Source organism: Mustela nigripes, chromosome 2, assembly GCF_022355385.1.
Source record: "Mustela nigripes isolate SB6536 chromosome 2, MUSNIG.SB6536, whole genome shotgun sequence".
Taxonomy (NCBI): domain Eukaryota; kingdom Metazoa; phylum Chordata; class Mammalia; order Carnivora; family Mustelidae; genus Mustela; species Mustela nigripes.
Window position 1 is genome coordinate 111,895,583 of NC_081558.1, and position 22,184 is coordinate 111,917,766.

General features: G+C 38.1%; 1 protein-coding gene across 5 annotated transcripts in view; it reads right to left on the reverse strand.

Annotated features, from left to right (window-relative positions):
• The window catches only part of MAP3K13 (mitogen-activated protein kinase kinase kinase 13), a 165,875-nt gene extending 144,152 nt beyond the window's left edge, over positions 1 to 21,723 (reverse strand). Inside the window, exons 1-3 of one of the 5 annotated variants that reach the window (XM_059391358.1) lie at positions 21,585 to 21,634; positions 20,955 to 20,985; positions 19,652 to 19,778 (exon numbers count right to left, since the gene is read on the reverse strand). The gene's annotated coding sequence lies outside the window, so the exon portion shown is untranslated. The other 4 variants (XM_059391359.1, XM_059391354.1, XM_059391357.1 and 1 more) reach the window with 4 other exon arrangements.
• Positions 21,724 to 22,184: the final 461 nt, after the last annotated feature.

Here is a 22,184-nt window from a genome sequence, read left to right on the forward strand (position 1 = left end):
GTGTCTCAGAAATTAGGATGAAGGGTAGAGCGAATGGGGAAAGGCTATATCACAGCAAGTTCAGCAGAGGAAGATTGCATTTGAACACTGTCCCTAGATGATCTCTATACCATGTTATAACATGCCTGGAATCGTCTCAATAGTACAGGTTCTTAGAAGAATGTTTAGTTCATTAGTATGACATCACAATAGTTATAGGACAGAATTAGAGGCCGTTCAATTGTTCCTTCTGCCCAAACTCAGAATGTTTCCTGTCTACCTATTTCTGGTTAGGGAAGAACAGTGACTGGGATAGTAAATTAGTGCAACCCTGATTTTTCAAATGAAGCTGGAATAAAAATGTGATGGCTCGGGGCAGGGAGGGAAGAACACTTGGGTAATCAATTTGCTTTCTTTCAAGGACTTCCCCCTTCCATCTCCACCTCCTACTCCCATTTAGTTAGCAAAAAGAAAAAAATTGCTATTAGTTTGGAAACATTAATAAGTTATGTAGTATAAATAATTCATAATTCCGTCCTAACCTTTACATTCCAAAATGCTTTTTTCAAAAGAAATACAATATAGACAGATGTCTTATAAGAGATTGGTAAAAGCCATGGCATTTCGGGGGAGGGAGGGGATTTCAAGAACACCACTTATACTTTTTAATATATTTTGGCTCAAATATATTTATAACTAAAAAATCCCCAATAGAGTTATTTTGCAAAATACAAATGTAAGCCATTCAATGCAAAGATTTGTATGTGATGTTATTTATCAAACAGTAACCTCTTAAATGCAAAAATAAGAAGTATTTTGGCTTCTAGAATACAATTTCAGCAGCTCCAGTGGCGCAATCGGTTAGCGCGCGGTACTTATAGAATACAATTTCATTTTCACAAATAAAGGAAAATATACTCAGTGCTGTTTTTTGTTGTTCAGGGCTTTCTCTTCTTGACCTCCTTCATCCTAATGACTCCCAGATTGACGTCTTCTGCTCAGAACTCTCTTCTCTTCCATGGATAATTTTGAAAATTCTTAACAACACAGTGATAGCTAATATATATTAAGTCAGACATTGTTCTGAACACTTTACCTAATCAATTCAATCCTCACAAACACCCTGGGAGATACTTCCAGTTTAAAAATATGCTGTTACAGGGGCACCTGGGTGGCTCAGTGGGTTAAGCCTCTGCCATCAGCTCAGGTCATGATCTCAGGGTCCTGGGGTGGAACCCTGCATAGGGCTCTCTGCTCAGCAGGGAGCCTGCTTCCCCCCCTCTCTCTCTGCCTGCTTGTGATCTCTCTCTGTCAAATAAGTTAAAAAAAAAAAAAAAAAAGATTTCTTTGGGGCGCCTGGGTGGCTCAGTGGGTTGGGCCTCTGCCTTTGGCTCAGGTCATGATCTCAGGGTCCTGACCGAGCTCCGAGTTGGGCTCTCTGCTTGGCAGGGAGCCTGCTTCCCCCCACTTCTGTCTGCCTCTCTGCCTCCTTGTGATCTCTCTCTCTCTCTCTGTCAAATGGATAAATAAAATCTTAAAAAAAAAAAGATATGCCATTATCCCCACTTCACAGATTAAGACCTGGAAGCAGAGGTGGTTAATATCCCATTTGCAACAGGGTACAGTAGCAAAATGTGTGTTTTAATCAAATCATTTGGTTTTCCTCTCCGGTTTTTTATTTTAATTTCTTTAGGAAGTATTCCCAGAGGAATGATACATGGAGGAAAGGGATATGTGTTTTTGTTATTTTCATTATGTATCTCCATGGTTTTTTCCCAAGATTTTCATAAAGTAGTGGTTCTCTCAACTTACTGTCTGCACCAACAGCATCATTATTACATGGGAACTTGTTAGAAATGCACATTATCAGGTCCCACCCAGACCTACTGAATCAGAAACTCTAGGGTAAGGCCCAACAACATGTGCATTTGTTTACATATGTGTACACACACACACACACACACACACACACACACCTGCTTTTTGTTAAATTCCTCCTCTGGATTGATTCTGATGCATATTGGAATTTGAGGATTACTGTTCTAATGCATAATGTAGGCTTCAGTTATGAAAAAGATCCCATTTGGCCACATACTTCATATACTGAGATATAACTGAGTATTTTTTTACTGATTTTATTGCATCTCTTGGAAAGGGACACTCACTTGCATTCATGCCATAAACATTTATTCAGTACCTACCGAGTGCTTGAGAATGAGTGCTTGAAGAACTAAGAATCTAGTTAGGCAGAAATTTAAGTTACAATGCCAGATAGTAATTCCCTGTGAGAGATGCACATGATGCTGGTAGGTTAAGGACTGTGTCTTGATCTCTTAGGAATTCCTACACTCTTCTGTACCATCTGAGAAACATTATTTTATGCCAATATGTCCTACCACCCCCAACCCAGAGCCAGGCCCCAAATAGGGGCATTAGCATAGCAGCACTCCCTGTCAACCAGTGATTAACAAACTCAGGTAATTCCTCTGTGGTTAGAATCCAGAGTCTGTGTAAAGAAAGGAGCCAGTCTCTGGCGCTTCCTAAGAGTCCGAAGAGCTTTCCTATTCTAGTCCACAGGGAACTTGACAATAATTCACCCTTTTCCCACCACTGTCTCATGTTTTCCATGATTCTGCCAGATATTTTCCAAAATATAAAACTTTCAAACAGCTTGTATACCCTTCCAAGTTCATCCATTCTCTTCAATACTTTAATCACTATTCTGAATCTAGTGTTTATCATCCCCCCAAAGGTATTATTTTTCATCTTTACGATAATGTATGAGATGATTTTTTTTTTTTTTAAACAGAGAGAGAGTATGCGCGTGCATGGGCCATAACAGTGGTGGGGGGAGGGACAGAGGGAGAGGGAAAGAGAGAATCCTAAGCAGGTTCCACGCTCAGTGCAGAGCCGCTGCAGGGCTTGATCTCACATCCCTGAGATCAAGACCTCAGTGGAAATCAAGAATCGGAAGCTTAACTGACTGAGCCACCCAGGCGCCCCTGAAATTCATTTTACTCAACATTCTTTTTTGAGATTGACCCATGTTGAGGGAGGAAGTCTACAATGTATTGGTGAATTTATGCCAAAGAATGAGTAGTCCAACAAAGTTCATCCATCCATTTCCCTCTTAATAAATGTTTAGGCTGCTTCTTTTTTCTTTTTCTTTTAAAATATTGATATTGATGCAATGAACATTTTAATAGATTACTACAGCAACCATAAAGGCCACCCTGCATTTTTAAAAAATGTGTCTGAATCTTCTCCTTCCCCCTTTTTATAGTTTATATTTCTCTGCTAAGATTCTTCATCTGTTCATGCAAATGTCCCACCTTTTCCACTAAGAGTAACATATTAATCATAATTAAACACATTTATATGTTTAACATATTAATCATAGTTAAAGTTCCTGTCAGAGAATTCTAACAAGAGTCATCTCTGGGTCTGGATCTGTTCATTGCTTTATAACTTAAAAATGGGTGGTCATTTTTTTTACATATTTTAAAATTTTGGAATGCCACACATTGCCTATAGAATAACCATACCAACTGGAGAAAAGAACAGTAACTCGTGGAAGTGTGCATGCCTGTTCTTCTGTCCTACAGGCAGGTATTCTGCAAGTCCAGAGAAATAATCTGGCTGAGCGGGTTTTATTGTTGCTATAGTTCCCTTCTGTTCCGCCAGCGGTGAGCACCTGCTGCTCTGTGCTTCGTGTGACCCAGGATACTCACTTTTCTCTCAGTATTCCTGCTCCACACTCCGTTCTCGGTAGTCACTGCAGGTCTACGCCACAGGAGGGGTGCCTTCACCACATCCTTGTCCCTCCTGAAGACGCAGACTGTTGTTCATTACTCAGTGTTAAGTATCTTGGTTCTCTTGCTTCAGCCTCCATCTGAGGCAGGCCCTATTCCCTATGCCTTGGGTATGGGGCTTTCTATATCTCCTCCCCCAACTCCCTGTGGCAGTGAGACTCTGCCTTGTATCTATAGGGGAGCACTGCACAAAACGCTCCAACAACCCAAGTCCTACACTAACTACAAGGTAGCTGCAGCTACTGGTGGAGAGTTTCCCACACTTCCCCAGCAGAGAGAGCTTTTGCTTCCACCTTACTCTCACAAGCAATGAATCTTTGGACCCTGAAAAACAAAGAGTTTCCTGTCCCTCCCCTGGTGGCTAAAGATTTTTGCTTCATAAAAGAAAATGATTGGTAATGTGGACAGGGTATTTGTTTATCTATCTATCTATCTTTCTATCTTAAAGATTTATTTATTTATTTTAGAAAGGGGAAGGGAAGAGGAGAGAGAATCTTAAGCAGATTCCATGCTGAGTGCAGAGCCCCAAGCAGGGCTCAATCTCGCAACCCTGAAATCACAACCTGAGCCAAAACTAAGAATCAGACACTCAACCAACTATACCACCCAGGTACCCTGTGTAGGGTTTTTAAACTATGTGTCCTAAAGCCTGGCTCTCTCTAATCTATCTTGCCCTCAATTCTTTTATGAGCGTTGATAGAGGCTATTGTAGGTGCAACTGTGTTCCCTCCCAAAAGATAAATTGAAGTTTTAATTCCTGGTATCTGTGAATGTGACTTTATTTGGATATAGGCTCTTTGCAGATATAATCAAGTGAAGATGAAGTCATACTGGAATAGGGTGGGGGCCGTAATCAAACATGACTAGAATCCTAACTAGAAGAGAAAACATGGAAGCCCCAGACCTCATTTCCGCACAGAGGGTCAGCAAGATGGCTGATTAGGACGCCCTAGAGCTAGCTCCCCTAGAGAGATGCTAACTTAACAATAATATATGGTCTAAAAAGCCTGTGTGTGGCCTTCAAAAACCAATTAAGAAGCTGTGGTATCTCAGGCAAGCTCAATATCAAGAACAGTCACATTGAACGGGAAGATTTCATTTCACCTGTTAGAGCCCTTCCCCCAAGCTGGCACACTTCACCGTGATCAAGAGTAAACACCCAAATCATAGCTTCGCCATCAGGATAAGAGCAGAATATTTTCTCCATGTTCCAGGTATTTGGGAGACTGCCCGAAAGACCGATTTCTTTCTCATTTGGCTTGGAATGCTGATGAAACTAGGTATATTTTGGATGCCTGGGGGCTGGTGAGTACATGGGAGAACACAGAGGGGAGATGCAGAACAGACCCAGAAAACCTGCAGTCTCCCTGAGGAACACCAGAGGGAGCAAATGATGACCAACTCCTATAAAAGCAACTGGAGAACTCAAATTGGGAAGGCACATACACAGGCCCAGAGAAAGCACATGTCTTTACTAGGTTTGAGAAGTCCTCAGAATCTTTAATAAGGTTAACTCATGAAGGTCTTCCCCTATTGAACCCAGTCCACAGAATTGAGAAAGGTGGTTGTTTTTCTGAATGCACAAATTCCAGCAAAATAAATAAGGCAAATGAAGAAATAGGAAAACATGGCCCAGTCAAAGGAACAAAATAAACCTCCAAAAACTGACCCAAAAGGAATGAAAGTTCATGAATTACCTGACAAACAATGCAAAACAATCATCTTAAAGATGCTCAATGTGCTAAGAGAAAGCACAGCTAACTAAAGGAAATTAGGAAAATGGTGCATGAACAAAACAAGAGTATCAACAAAGAAAGTATAGAAAAGAACCAAAACAAATGGGAAAATTCACAAATATGTGGAAATTAAACAACACACTCTCAACCATGGGACAAAGAAAACAAATCACATGAGAAATTAGGAAATATTTTGGGACAAATGGAAACAGAAACACAACATACCAAAATTTATGGGATGCACAAAAGCAGTACTAATAATGGAGTTTACAGCAGTAAATGCCCTCATTAAAAGATAAGAAAGATCTTGGGTGCCCAGATGGCTCAGTTAGGCATCAGACTCTTGATATCAGCTCAGGTCTTGATCTCAAGGTTGTGAGTTCAAGCCCTGTGTTGGGCTTCATGCTGGGTGTGGAGCCTACAGAAGGAAGGAAGGAAGGAAGGAGGAAGGAAGGAAAGGAGGAAGGGGGGGAGGGAGGAAAGAATGGACAGAAGAAGGGAGGAAGGAAAGAAAGGAAGGGAGGAAGAAAAAGAAGGAAGGAAGGAAGATCTCAAATCATTAACTCCACTTTAGGGGCTCCTGGGTGGCTCAGTGGGTTAAAGCCTCTGCCTTTGGCTCAGGTCATGGACTCAGGGTCCTGGTATCGAGCCCCACATCAGGCTCTCTGCTCAGCGGGCCCGCCTCCTCCTCTCTCCCTGCCTGCCTTTTGACTACTTGTAATCTGTCTATCAAATAAATAAATAAAATCTTTAAGAAAAAAAAACAAAACTTCACTTTACACCTCAAAGAACTAGGAAAAGAACAAATTAAACCCAGTTAGCAAGGGCACCTGGGTGGCTCAGTTGGTTTGGCATCTGTCTTTGGCTCAGGTCATGATCCCAAGGTCCTGGGATTGAGTCCCGTGTCAGGCTCCCTACTCAGCGGGGAATCTGCTTCTCCCTCTCCCTCTGCCTGCGGCTCCCCCTGCTTGTGCTCTCTCTCTCTCTCTCTCTCTGTGAATAAAATCTTTTAAAAAAATAAAAAAAATAAACCGAGTTAACAGAAGGAAGGAAACAATACAAATTAGTGCAGTAATAAAATAGACAATATAAAAATTTATAAAAATCACTGAAATGAAGAGCTGATTTTTTTAAAAGATCAACAAAATTGGCACATCTTAGCTACACAAAGAAAAAAGAGAGGGGCACCTGGGTGGCTCAGTAGTTGAGCGCCTGCTTTCAGCTCAGGTCATGATCCTGGGGTTCTGGGATAAAGTCCCACATTGGGCTCCCTGATTGGTGGGGAGCCTGCTTCTCCCTCTCCTGCTTACTCTGCTTGTGATCCCTCTCTCGCTGTCCCTCTCTGTCAAATAAGTAAATAAAATCTTAAAGAAAAAAAAAAAGAAAGAAAAAAGACTCAAATAACAAAAATACAAAATGAAAGTAGAGACATCACAACTGATACCCCAAAATAAAAAAAAATCAGAAGAGTACTGTGAACAATTAGACACCAACACGTTGGATTATCTGCCCCCATGCTTTAATAAACCCACCGATTTGCACCAAAAAAAAAAAAGAACAGAAAAAAGAAATGGAAACATGTAATTTATCAAGACTGAATCCTAAATAAACAGAAAATCTGAACAGACCTGTAATTAGTAAGGACATTAAATCAATAATCATAAACTTCCCAAAAGAGAAACACCCAGGACAATATGGCTTCCCTTAAGAATTCACCAAATATTCAAAGAATTAACACCAATCTTCAAACTCCTCCAAAAAATTGCAGACTCATGAAGCCAGCATTTCCCTAATACTGAAATGAGGCAAAGATACTATAAGAAAACCACACAATACCTCTGATGAATAATGATGTAAAAAACCTCAACAAAATAATTTTCTGTTACTGAGATGGAAAAACTAAAAAGTTTAATAGGAAGGAAGATTAGGAGTTCAATTTTGAAAATGTTAAGTTTGAGATGAATATTAGGCATATAAATGGAAATGTTAAGTTGGCAGTTAAATGTACAAGTCTGGTGTTCAGAGGAAAGGCCTAAACTGGAGATAAAGATTTTCAAGTAAAGATGGTATTAAAGCCTTGAGAGTAGTAAGATCATCAAGAGAAATGAGTCTAGGTAGAAAAAAAATAAGGTCATAGGATTGGGTTCCTAGGGCACTCCAGTGTTTAAAGGTCAAGAAAATGAGGAGAAACCAACTGAGAAGACTTGAAGGAATAGTCAGAGAAGGAAGAACGCCCAAAGGCTGTGATATTTTTGCCAAGAGACCAAATAACCTATTTCCAGAAAAGTAAAGTGACTATCTATGTCAATACTGCACAAATTATTTAACGACACATTCAATTTGGTACATATGTACCAATTTTGGAATAGTTTTAACATCTACCTTCACCAAGAGATATTGGATAAGAATTTTATTGATAATCAAGATTTATTTAAAGTATATCAAATACTGTTGTAGAATATATTATGCATGAGAATACATCTGTATATATGTTCTAAATTTATTTTTAAAACAGGAAGAACATTTCCTGAAACACAATTCCCAGGGTTATTAAGATTTTCTGGGTAAAAAAGAGTTCTGGCCACACATAAGTCTGGAAAATACTAATTCGCATTATAAATTTTCAAAAATAATGCAAAATTTTCCAAACTTCTGTCAATTCAGAACCCTTTTGAGTTACTGAGTCTTTTAGTTGTGCCAGGCATTCTGACTGACATCGTTTGGGAAAATTCCAAAAGTGTGGACATATTCTTTGTCCTCACTGTAACAAAATAATTTCGTGTCAGCAAAGAAATTAGAGGATATTTTCTTTCTGCCACTTCAACACTTACCGAAAACAAGATCTTTCTGCTTCTATACCATTGCATGCTAGAAGATATGATGACCTTTGCATTATTTTTTACAAGGATGGTTCTGTCTGTTCTTAGGTTTTCTGTAGCTCATTAAATGTCAAAAAGAAGAAACCTGATTTCTTTAAAAATTAATCTAAAGTTCCAGCAAATAAATATGTAAAGTACACTCAATTAATACATGTTTGTTAGAATAATGTAGATTTATAGATTAAACATAACCCAATATGATCTTTAGTCAGCCACATGTTCTACACAATGCTTTTGATAAAAATCACTTTTCCTTTAGAAGAGCTGTTCTGTGGTTTTCTTATGTCTCCTCATATTCTTTCTTTGAAATATGTAGAACATAAATGATTTTTTTAAATACACATTTTCCTTATTTCTTTGAAAGTCTAATGTTGTTTAGATCTCCTCTCCCAATCCTAAAAAATAGGTCAGGAAGGAAGATTTTACTTCAAAAAGCACTGTTTATCTCCAGATCAGAGATAAAAAGGAAAGAAAATTCAAACAAGAACACATTTTGCCAGTAGAGCCCCACTAGCTAAATAGTCTCATCTTTTGCTTCAAAATACCAGCTCTGTTGAAAGAAGTGCTGCAGTTCACCCCAAGGCCTGCAGTCCACGCCCACCCACATCCCTGCTTTCTCTCTGACCTGCAGGGAACTCCACACTTCTGACTCAGTTTTAAATGAAGAAGACAAGACAAAATTAGGAAAGCATACATTCCCATGAGCACAAAGGCAGGTACTGTATAATGTCCCATTTAACTTCACAAACACACCGCGCACAAGGTAGCTCTCATTCTGTTACTATATTGGTTAGAGTTCTTGAAATCTAATTCACCTGCTTTACTCCCAATCCTTTACCCCAATTCAGTTACTGATTGTGTAACTCTTTTTTCCCCAATTTTATTGATATAATTGGATATAACCTTGCATTGGTTAAAGTGTATGACATAACAATCTGATCTATATATACTGTGGGATGAAAACTCTATTTCTAAGTTGCTCTTCTCTAAAAGGAGGCCACAACCACTGCAATCTCATATCATCTTGTGATTAGAGTAAGAGAAACTATAGAGTAATGAATGTCCTAGTTGGTATCTCTGACAGTGGACTTTTTTTTTTTTTAAGATTTTATTCATTTATTTGACAGAGAAAGAGATACAGCAGGAACACAAGCAGGGGGAGTGGGAGAAGCAGGCTTCCCACCAAGAAGGGTGCCTGATGCTGGGCTTGATTCCAGGATCCTGGGATCATGACCTGAGCAGAAGGCAGGCACTTAATGACTGAGTCGCCCAGGTGCCCCAACAGCAGACTTGTAAAAAATATTCCATTACTATGTTTGAAACAACCTTGTAAATGTCCTGTACACAATGTAAGTAGTGGCGGTCAGCCATGACTGTCATCTCTCAGATGTAGCAGAGGCTTGAATATGAATAGACTACTCATAAACTATTCATGTTTTATACCAACAGAGAATTTCCTTATACACATAGCAAGTTCTTTGTAGAACAGTCATTTCATGACTTCCTGTAGTTAAAGTGAATAGGTTTTCTGCATTTCTATGTAAGACTCAACTGTCTGTGATAACCTGTACCATAGAACAAAGGTCCAGTGATCATTTCTGAGCAGGTTAATTCTTTAACAAAGCAAATTTCAACCTGCCTTTAGCCAGCCACTATGGAGGATAGTCTATGTCTTAATTTTATTCTGTTTAATGTTACTAGACATTCTCTTTCTTTTGTTCTCTTCATGTCTTCATCTCATTGTACCATATGCAGTTCTAGAAGCCACTTCAAATATTTTTTAGAACAGCATAAGATATAAACTTACCTTTTAAAATCATTAAAATAATTTTAAAACCTTTTAAAATCATTTAAAAAACTCATCTTTTAAAATCATTTGAGAACCTTAAGTCCCAATAATGGGTTATAGGTCTTATTGTCCCATATATGTACCTGTGAATACAAGTTGAATTCATTCATTTAATAAATATGTTCTAAGTACCTACCATGTGTCAAGCACTGTTCTGGGTGCTAGAGAAAACAAGGGTGAATATTATGTCAGTCAGAGGTAAGGACCATGAGAAAAATAAAGCAGGGAAAGGAAACAAATGCCATGGAATGGTGATAAGGTTACAATTTTAAATAAGGTGATCAGAGAGAGCCTCCCCTTACTGAGGTGACAAATCATGGTTGGAAGGATCTGAAGATGAGGGATTAAACCACAGAGATATCTAAAGCAAGTGCTTATCAGGCATAGGGAATATCAAGCACAAAATTCCCAAGGCAGATGAGAAATTTGAGGTTCTGAAGATAAGCTAGGAGACCGGAGTGGCTGGGGTGGACATTCAGATGATCCAGAGATGAGGGGAGAGTAAAGGCAGATCAGGTAAGGCCCTAGAGACCATCATAAGGACTTTGGCTTATATATGGAATGAGATGAGAAGCAACTAGAAAGTTCTGAAGAGAAGTTACATAATCTAGAAGAATGTACAGTACCTAAAATGTCTAAATGAAAAGAGAAGCATTAGTCTGCAAATATTTACTGAATACTATTTACTAGGATTTTCCTAAGCACTGGGAATATAGTGGCAAATAAGAGACACATCAGTCCAACTTTATTGTTATGGGTAAGAATATTAACAAATGATTAAGCAAATAATTACAACTACATAGGATATGACAGCTGGGTGATTCTGGAAAGAAAATTTAGGAAGTCTAATCTAGTCTGGGCTATAGGGGAAGGCTTCTTGGAAGAAAAAGATATTTAAAGTGAGATTGGAAATATAAGTAGGAGCAAGTTAAAAGGGATAACAGGGACAAGAACAATCCCAAGCAGAAAGTACCTGCAAAAATCACTGAAGACCACCCCCCCCAACTCTGCCAAAAAGGCATCTTCAGGGAATTGAAGACCACTGTAGCTGGAGTTAATTAAGTAGGCAAAGAAGAATGCCTGAAGCGTTGGGGTTGAATTCTAAGGGCAATAAGATACCAACAGTTTAAAGCAGGAGCTCAAGACGATTAAGATGACTCTAAAGCAATGAGCTTAGAGGAGGAAGGAGTAAGTACAAGAGGTCAGTTGGCAGCTTTCGTAGAAGTGGGGGCAAGATTAACAGTAGTGTAAATAAGCATAGTGGATGTAGGAACAGAAGGACATGGATAGCTTGAAAAGATACTTAGGAGGTAGGAAAGACAGAATGTGATGATGGGTTAGAGTCATGAGAGGTGGGAAAGAAGGTCCAGAATAGCTGAGGTTGCCTAACCACTTTTCTTGACCTTTCTGGATAGACGGATCTATCTTTTTCACCAAGGGAAGGAAGATACCATTGTGCTTCTTCTGGGGGGAGGGACAAAAAAAGTTGATTGTATATGTTGATAATCCTTTATGCCATCACTCCGTTATGCCAATTGTCATACACAAAAGAGCCTCAATTGGCACAATTTATGCAATTTGTTCTGTTTCCACCAATGTATGAACCTTGGCTATGGCTGCTCAGAAAAATGAACCAGTTGGATTCTACCTCTGAAATCTTCTGGTAAACATTCATGTTGTTAGTACTATATAGATTTATATAATTTGTCAGCAAGGGACATCAGTATGTTCTACAGCATTCCATCGAAGCTTATGTAAGTAATCTCAAGGTACCAAATACAAATTTTCAGTATTCTACAGCACTGAAGAATTAGTTCTTCACCAATGAATTCAAATGTAAAACCCATGGAAGTAGCCATTCCCTCTTGTTCGTGGACACTAGAAAAGCCACTTATTCCTAACCAATGCTGTCACCAAAAAGGTGGATATCTTCTTTTGGGAAAACAGTTGAATAAGTTAATACCAGTGACTTATTTATCTTAAATCATTAAAGATAAATTCAGTTACTCAGAGAAAGAAAAACTGGCATTTTCTCTTCTAGAGATCATCAAACTCCTGGTCATGCTAACTATATTTTCTATAGCCATTCTCCACAGAGTCCTCAAACATTACTAAACTAAATGGGATTTTTTGCAAGTGAGTGGGGTTTTTTCCCATGAGGTAAGAGAGATAAAAGCAAAAAAAAAAGAAAAAAAAAGTTAAAAGAAAAAACTTTTTTTTTTTTTTTTTTTTAAGAAAAAACATTTGATAGAATCTTTCTACTATTATGAGGTTGAACCAACCTGACATGTTTTAATAGTCTGGGCATCAAAGTGCATGGTTATTAGATACTAAATAAAATACTCAGAGGCCCAGTGGCTTTCTCTATGCTCTGAAATTACAAAATCTCACCAATGAGACCAGAAGTCAAACTGATATTTACCGTCAATTCCTTTGTCACAAGCAGTAGTGGTATGAAGTGAAAAGAAACAGTCTCCTAAGAACCCAGATGCATAGGAAAGCATTAGTACTAAAGTAACACACCTGGATCAGCAACTGCAACTCATAGGAAAAAAAATGCATTTTATTTAATGACCAAGTACATAAATACAAACACACACACATTCACACATACATATAACTACAACACACTCACTCTTACTAGGTGGGATGCAGTATGAATGTTCTGCTCTACACTTCTTCATTTAAAAAAAAATGCTGGTCACAACTTAGTAAACAAAGGTTGCAAGCCATGAACACAGTTACAGCATATAATTGCTCTAGAGCAGTATAAATGCCAACTTAAATTTTTAGGGAAATGTATAGTCTTCATCCTTCTTAGAATTAGCCCACAAAAATACTCTGTATACTCCGAAAAAACAAAAATTAACACAGCCTTGTTTCCATGTATCCAGCCTAGACAAGGTGCTCGCTCAGTGTGCTTAAATCATCTACCTTCCCACACCTGAGAGCAGAGGGAATGACTTATAACAGGACTCTGTGTCTATACCGCACATTTTAAATAAATGTCCTTTTTATATATATTGTTTCATTTGACCCTCACAACAACCCTGTGAGGTAGGCAGGGGAAATAATATCAGACTTACTTTACAGATGAAATTAAGGTGCAGAGAAGTTATGTGACCTTCTCAGGCAGACAATAAGAACCACTAACTTTTAGGTAGAGGGCTCTTTTCTCTAAACCACTGATGGTATAATCTGACCTCAGATATTTTTACTACTTCATTCTCATTTCTTACTGTTGATTCAAGTTTTTATAGGCTACAACAAAAGACCTGACTGTAAACTTATCATACCAAGTTTACACTTCTCTACCAATGAAAACTTATGGCCACAGGACATCTATTCTTTTAGAATGCACTTATTCCTTGGCTCTGATCTAAAGGATCTTAAACAATATGAAAGGCCCTAAAGGCCAAGGGAATTGAAGAGAAATCAGAAGAAAGGATATAAAATGGAATGTTTTAGTGGATTTTAGTCCCTGTAAGCTTTTACTTTTGTGAGAGGGTTCAATGGAGAGCTTTAATGCAGATGAGACTTGAGGCTTTTGAAGAGGATCTAAGTCTTGATGAAGTTATTCAAACTCAAATCTTGAATGCATAATGATGGTAGGCCCCAGGGTCTTCAAAAGCTTGTACTTGATGCTTTAAAACAAAACAAAACATACAAAAAAATTCTACCAGCAAGTCTAATAAAATTTTTTAAAGGTTTTGAAAAGCTTTAACTCTTTGGCCAATAATTAATCAGACTACCAGATACCATGCTGAAAGAACAGAAAGAGAAAACCAAAATGAAATAAGAAAAAGAAAAGGAAACAAAGATTTTAAAAGACAGAGTGTACAGAATAGCTTAGTACGTTTACTGGCTTATCTTTTTGATTGATATTTGCTTTAAACTGCAGAATTCAAACTTCTTACAGAACCACCTAGGCTGTAATCAGAGAAACTGATTTAATGATAATATCCAGAATCTCTCTGATCACTATCCACGATATTCGGTTGTCTTAGAGGGCTTTTGAACTTTGAAAGCATGGCCAAATATTTGTTGGAAGAGAAAGCATAAAATAAAGTTGATTTTGTGGGGTAGAGAAAGAAACTGAAATAGGAATATTATGGTCTGAAAATATTTAACACAGGAGAAAAGTCAACAAAGACTTATGATGGAAAAATTCAGACCACTTTACAGTTTTTTTTTTTTAAGATTTTATTTATTTATTTGACAGAGAGAGAGATCATAAACAGGCAGGGAGGCAGGCAGAGAGAGGAGGAAGCAGGCTCTCCGCAGAGCAGAGAGCCCGATACGGGGCTCGATCCCAGGACGGTGGCACCATGACCTGAGCCAAAGGCAGAGGCTTTAACCCACTGAGCCACCCAGGCACCCCCACTTTACGGTTTTTTATGAAATAAATATACTAAATCTCACTGCCTACTTTTGTGCTCATTCTGACTTGTTTTTTATTTTATGTATGCCTATAAGCCTGCCTTTTTTCAAGAAAACCTTAAGTTTTTTAAAATTAATAATAATGGGGTACTTAGGGGACTCAGTCATTTGGGCAACCAACTCTTGATTTAGGCTCAAGGTCATGACTTCATGGGTCGTGAAATTGAGCCCCACATTGGGCTCCACGTTCATCAGGAAGTCTGCTTGGTGATCTCTCCCTCTGCCCCTTTCCCCATGTGCACTACCTCGCTCTCTAAAATAAATAAATCTTAGGGGCACCTGGGTGGCTCAGTGGGTTAAAGCCTCTGCCTTTGGCTCAGATCATGATCCCAGGGTCCTGGGACCCAGCCCCGCATCAGGCTCTCTGCTCAGCGGGGAGCCTGCTTCTCCCTCTCTCTCTGCCTGCCTCTCTGCCTACTTGTGATCTCTCTCAGTCTGTCAAATAAATAAATAAAATCTTTTTAAAAAATTTTTCCTTTAAAAAAATAATATAAATAAATCCTTAAAAAAATTTAAAATAATACAATAGCAAGTAACATATACTGAGTCTAAACTCTGTGGTAGGCACAGCTCTAAGCATTTTACATAGATTAATTAATAATCCTCATAACAATCCTGTGATTTTGATATTATCATTATCCTCAATTTATAAATGAAGAAACTGAGGCACACAGAAAGTAAGAAATTCTGGTAGTTTACATGGCTAGTAAATAGTGGAATTAGGATTCAAACTCCTTTGGCTCCAGAATATCAACCTATGCCCACTAATCTATAAAACTGGTTTCAATGCAACAAAATTGACCAGGACTAAGGTTTTTTTCAAGTCAATGCTGTGCCGTGTCATAATCTTTCACTTTCTGATATTTTGATCAGAAAGTATAGTGACTGGGGCGCCTGGGTGGCTCAGTGGGTTAAAGCCTCTGCCTTCGGCTCAGGTCATGATCCCAGAGTCCTGGGATCGAGCCCCACATCGGGCTCTCTGCTCAGCAGGGAGCCTGCTTCCTCCTCTCTCTCTCTGCCTGCCTCTCTGCCTACTTGTGATCTCTGTCTGTCAAATAAATAAATAGAATCTTTAAAAAAGAAAAGAAAGTATAGTGACTAATTTAAGTTTCCAAACATGAGTAATGTAGAATCAGTTTCAGCAGTCACCACTCAGAAGTAATATCCTGCAGGAATGTCAAGAAGTTAAAAATAAAGCACGCCACTAAAATATTAATAGTGGTAAGGAAATATAGGTAACTTTAATTCTCTTCTGGTGAGATATATATATATTATATCATACATATATCATACATATATTATACACACACACACACACACACACATATATATATATATAACATATATATACACACACACATCACCCCAAAATATATTTCTATATTCTAATTTTTATCATGGACATGAATCACTTATAATAATAAAAAAAAAAGGTTGCTTAAGCATGCCAAAACCATTATTAGCATTAATACATATTAAACTTACATTAGAACTCAGTCTACTTATAATCTGCTACTTCTAGTATACTGTGGAGTTAGATACCAGTTAATTAAGCCTATTAGGGGGCACCTAGGTGGCTCAGTTGGTGAAACGTCTACTTTTGGCTCAGGTCATGATCCCAGGGTCCTGGGATCGAGCCCCGCATCCGGCTCCCTGCTCGGCAAGGAACCTGCCTCTCCCTCTCCTCTGCCTCTTGCTCTCCCTACCTGTGCTCTCTTTCTCTCTGTCAAATGAATAAAACCTTAAAAAAAAAAAAAAAATCTTTTCAAAGAGTCAATAAACTAAGTAAGGACCTAAAAGAAAGCATATGGGTTTTGTGTCTTTTAATTTGGGAGCTCAGGTAATTTTAAAAATTTACTTCCTGGTTACAGGTAAGTTGAGATTGGTGGATAAATGATGAGTGGATAAGTTAGGGATCAGTATTTAAATACACTGATAACAGAATGTGTACCCATAATGTAATAAATACTTCACTGCAGTATAAAAAAATTTTAGGATTTGAAAGGAACCTTTACAGTAATCTAGTACCATCTCCCATACAATAAGAAATTCCCTCTACAACATTCCTGATGTTCCAACTCTGCTTTAGCAGCCCTAATGACCCAAAGTTCACTGCCTCTGGACACAGAGGCTCCCCTGCTCACTGGTTCTATACCTTCTCTCATTTGGCCTCAACTAACAGACAACAAGTGTGCTTCCTACAGCTTTTCCAACTCTTCCAAAGTCTTCTATCTTCTCAACAAAATAGTCCCAGTCCCCTCAGTGTCGATCATCACAGTGATCCTTTTACAGAATCACAAAACTGGTTAAAAATAGTTCTCTTATTCTTCGAAGTATATCTAATGATCAAATCAGTTTTTATAGAATAATGTTGTATAAGTTAATGGATCTAGTTTATCCATCTTGGTCATACACAATTGGAAAGCTAGGAAAAACTTGTGGTCCTAGTTCAAATTCAAACTGAACAGGAATATATTTTTGATTCCCTTTTTTTTCTCCTCCCCAAAATAATAACACCAACCAGAATCTTAAAGGATACCCTCAATCATAATCTTATATATTTGCTAGATTTTAATTTTCTCTGTCTTCCATCTACCTTCCTATCACTTGAACCTGTAAATGATCTTAAAACATCCAAAATTCTTTAAGCTGCTCTCATAATCATAAATTAGCCCTTGATAGGCCCAGCTCTAAGGTCTTAAAATTCTGACTTTTTTTTTTCTTTCTGTGCTAACTGGGTATCTTCCTATATGGAACTTTTGGTTTTCCAGAAAATTTTACATATATTATATGTAAAAGAATATATATATATATATACACACACACACACACATTTTATAAATACATATTTATATGCATAGACACACACACACATCTACATGTATCTTCCCCAATTCTATGTAACTTTTATGTCATGTGCTCCTTTCTATTGTATTACCAGACATACTATAATCAGTTCTATTCTATTAATCATTACTCAGTATCATAAAGGTATGTATCTTATAAAACTTATTCTCAAGCAAGTTTCAAATAAAATCCCATTACTAATGAACAAAGATTACTGTATCTTTAAATTTCTTATATTCACCTATTACTATTTTTCCAAATTTCCCAAAAGGAAAGTGTGGAAAGATAAAGATGGCTAGAGAAGTAAAAGTCACAAGAAATTTTTGCAGAGTCCCATGGCAAATAATCAGCCACTTCAAAGCATTATTCTCAATACAGAATGAGATTAGCCATACATATCTAAAGGATCTTTCTGGTTTACTGATTTTGCTAACAGAGAGAATAAGCCATTCTTTGAAATGTTTTAAGCCAACACTAAACATCAAGAACAAAGTGAAATAATAACTAAGACTTATCTAAAGAGTAGAGTCCTTCAACAGCAATTCAAATAAAACAAAGTTCATCACATTCAGTAATACTGAGGAGCTCAGAACCATGCCAACACAACAGAAACCTAGCCTGCAAACAAAGACAATATCCATATTACCTAGGGAGGTCAGTAACATGCTATGATTGCATATGAGTATTAAATTCAGCAGCACTAAGCACTTAGTTTATTCATAAGAATATAATCCAAAAACCTATTACAATGTCACCAAATCTTCCATTCCGATCTGGCAAAAACTTCACTCACTTATACAACCCCATTCCCTCTGAACAGTATAGTTATAAGGACAAAAGTCATAAAGAATAGCTGTGGGCTCCACAGTTCTCAAATTAACCTCAAGCCTTATCATTTGTTTGTTCCCTAGTGTTATAAAAACATGTTCATGGTTAAAAATTCAGCCCACCAGAAAGAGTACACAGAAAAAATAGGAGTCATCTTCTTACCATAGACTTATAATCTCATTCACCAGGAGTACCTGTCTATAGTTCCTCATACAAATTCTGAAGAAATTGTGCACGTTTATATATAAACATATGCTTATGAAAACATACTATACAAAGAGTTCTATATTGTTTTTCTCAGTTAACAATATATCAGATTTTGCCATACCTCTGTCTATGGATTAGCTTCGTTCTTTCTAAGAGTTGTAAAGTACTACATTGCAAGAAGGCATATATTTAATCAGATCTCTGGTGAGGGATATTTAGGTTACCCCTAGTTTGTCTGCTTCTTAATTTAAAATAATATAGTAATGCTATCTTTATATACAAATTTTTGTGTGCAGGCGCAAATATATCGAAGAGACGAATTCCTAGAAGTACTAACTGGTTTTGGAATCGAGCAAATTCTAAACAAGAAGCCAGTGTCTCTATAAAGGAGACTGGAAAAATCTACAAATATAATACTTAGTGATTAAGAGGTGCCAAACATTATCACAAAGTTATAAGTTAAAGACTGAAAGCTAACAAACTCCTAAGGTAAAATAGGAAAGAAAGAAAATTTAGCCCCCGGGACAGAAAGATAAAAGACCTGTAGAATGAATCCCATAAGTGATGTTTTAAAAGAAAAGAAAGGAAAATAGCATAAATAAAGTAGCATAAAGAAAGAAAGAAGACATTTTTTAAACTTTTTTCCTTGCTTTAACCTAACATATAAAGTAAAATCGGCCACAAGATTTGGTACATATATTATCACAGCCAAACTCAGATGTGAGGTGATTTAAATGAGTATCTGAAGCCCCATTCCTACGGGGTATCCACAGGCTGATATATTCTACCAGGTTCTAACATGTTGAAAGGAGAGATCCCCCCAAAAAGAAAGAACAGAGCAGTAATAGTCCAAGAGTAATATAACTTCCCAATCTCTTTAATTTCTGACCAATCTTACAAGGAAACAGTAATAACTACCTCATATATACAGAACAAACCTCTCTTTGGAAGATCCAGATTAAAACATAATTTGAAGACTTGTTCTGTATTTTTCAATTACAATCCCCACATTTCCTAGACCAATCCAAGGCTGTTCTATTTCTCACCTAACATAAAACAGAGTCAACAACTTACCTTTCCCAAAGTGCTACGATTTGAATGCCACAACATAAATTGGTTCATGTTTTTGTCCATTAATGGTCCGTAGATTTCTTTAAATGAAGTCCATATTAGAGTCCATAGATATCAGTGTTCTGCAAAACTGAAAACCTCAAGAATGTCAATGCACATACCTAAGTTACCATTTAGATACTAATTATGAACTATAATTATAGTTATTATTATAATATATATTATTAATTATAGTTATTATGGATATAGACATTTAGATACACAAAATTGGTGGAGATGACATTGAACAGCAGAATGAGGTAGCAAAATTATACTTTATTTTTAAGTAAAACATTACTATTAAAATCTAGACAATCTCGAAACACTGCTTCGTACTCTATTTCTATGCATTCTAATCGTGGCACCACAGTAAGAGCTTGTAAAGATGGGAATGATTTGGATAACAACACTTTCCAGAGACGGGGAAAACGAATTTTAAAGGCAAGCAAACTTTTCAAATTTAAATGACTACAATAATGTATTTACATGTCTACTTCTTGGTTTTTTTCAGACTATTTTTAAAAACCTCTTGGATTTTTCTTCTTTAAAGATTTTATTTTTTAAGCAATATCTACACCTCAGGTGGGGCTTGAACCCACAACCCCAGGAGTCAAATGCTCCACAGAATGAGGCAGCCAGATGACCCCTGGATTATTAAATCTAAAAATGCTTACTAGTTTCTTCTTTGTAACAACAAACAAAAGCATAAATTCAGGTTTTTCTACTCTATTACATCCAGTCTATAAAAGATTCTAGAACCTCTTAGGAGCTACTATCTCATTAGATAGCACAAAGCCCATACACAAAATCACTGCATCCAGATAATGATTCATGCCCAGATCCCATTACACAGCTTGATAGTCTGTCCTCTGCACTTTTTTCCACTTGACAATCAAAACCAATCGGTTACAGCACTTGTTCGTTAGTTCTATGGCCACTCTTCATCTAAGACATCTAAACAAATATTTTACAAAAAGACAATCTTCAGGGATTCATTCTTTTGCAGGCCTCCTACATGTCTGTGTAAGTAGTTTATGCTATCTAAACACACCAGGTGAAACCTCTGACTGGATTTTTATAAATTAATTTCGTTTATTTTATAAATAAACTTCATTTATTTCTCAAATGCAAGAAGCACTACAATACAAGAAAGAAAACATGAAGAAAATAGAAAGCAAGTTCATATTGCTGAAAAGGAAACACTTCGATCACTAATTAGAAGCTCAGCGCTACAACTGTAGCTTATCATTCCTCCCCCCATTATTACCTGGAAGTTCCTCCCAGAAAAGTAAAGGAATCTGAAAGAAACTCAATTAATCGCTTTATCCTCTACCCCCACCATCAAAAATAATAAAAACAAATTTATAAATTTCAATAATCTCACAAAACAACAACAGTGTTTTCAATCTCTACTCCCCCAGCACCCTCCTAAGTTGAAGTCACTTCTACACTCAGGTAGAGATCCTGAAGTTCGGGAGAAGTTCCCCCTGCTGATCGAGAATCTGGTTCGTGCGTTCATATTGAATAACTCATTCATTCAACAACATGTAAAGAATGCCTAATAGTGGTAAGGCACCGTCCTGGATTAAGAGATGAAGTACCTGTCCCCTATTAGCGGAACAGAGGCGGGGGTCAGAGCAGGTAAGAAATGAACTCGAGGTCCGCTCATCTCAACGCCCAGGCTCCACCTTTCACCCCAGAGCGCCAAGGCTCAGGAGCCCACCAACTCCAGCCATGACCGACTCCCGGAAGTCTCAACCCGGTACCTCCTCGACGGCCTTGGTCCTCACGACCCCGTTCCCAAAGTTCCCTGTACCCCACCTTCCCCAGAGAGTCCCACGCCAAGAAGACTCTTCTCCAGCCTAAGGCGAGATCCAACTCTCCCTGCCCGAACTACCTGAGCCACCAACACCAACCCGTCCAAGTTTAACCAGCACGTTACCTGCCTGGGATCGGAGGTTCCAGGATGACCACAGACGCGACGCCCCGCCCATCGCGACGCCCTCCATTACCTGGTACCGCCTCCAGGGCGTAACTTCCTGTGCATCACCTCCGGCCGAAATTCCACAGGGCTCCGTAGTCCCGCTTACCGTCCCGCCCTCAGTGACGTCACTTCCGGAGGCCTCCTCGGTTCACCGGGCATCCAGGCGTGCTCCAGTTTTTGTTTATAGGGTTCTTTTACCCCTGCCTTCCTTAACGGCTACGTAGTACCTCTCGAAGTTCATCTTTTGCTTTTCAGACTGGTGTGCCGGCTTCTGCAGTCACTACCCTCTGCTCCCTCCATGCCTCGAACCCAAGAATGTTATTGTGATTTTTCCGATTTTTCTGCTCAGTGGAGTGCTCTGGAGTGCGGGCTCTGAGGTTGTGCTGTCTAGTTTCGAACGCTGCTTCTCACCTGTACGGGTGTTACCTTGGCAAGTTACTTAACCTTTCTGTGCCCGTTTCTTTGTGAAACAGAGATGATACTAGTACTTAGAACAGAGCGTTGGTATGTGTG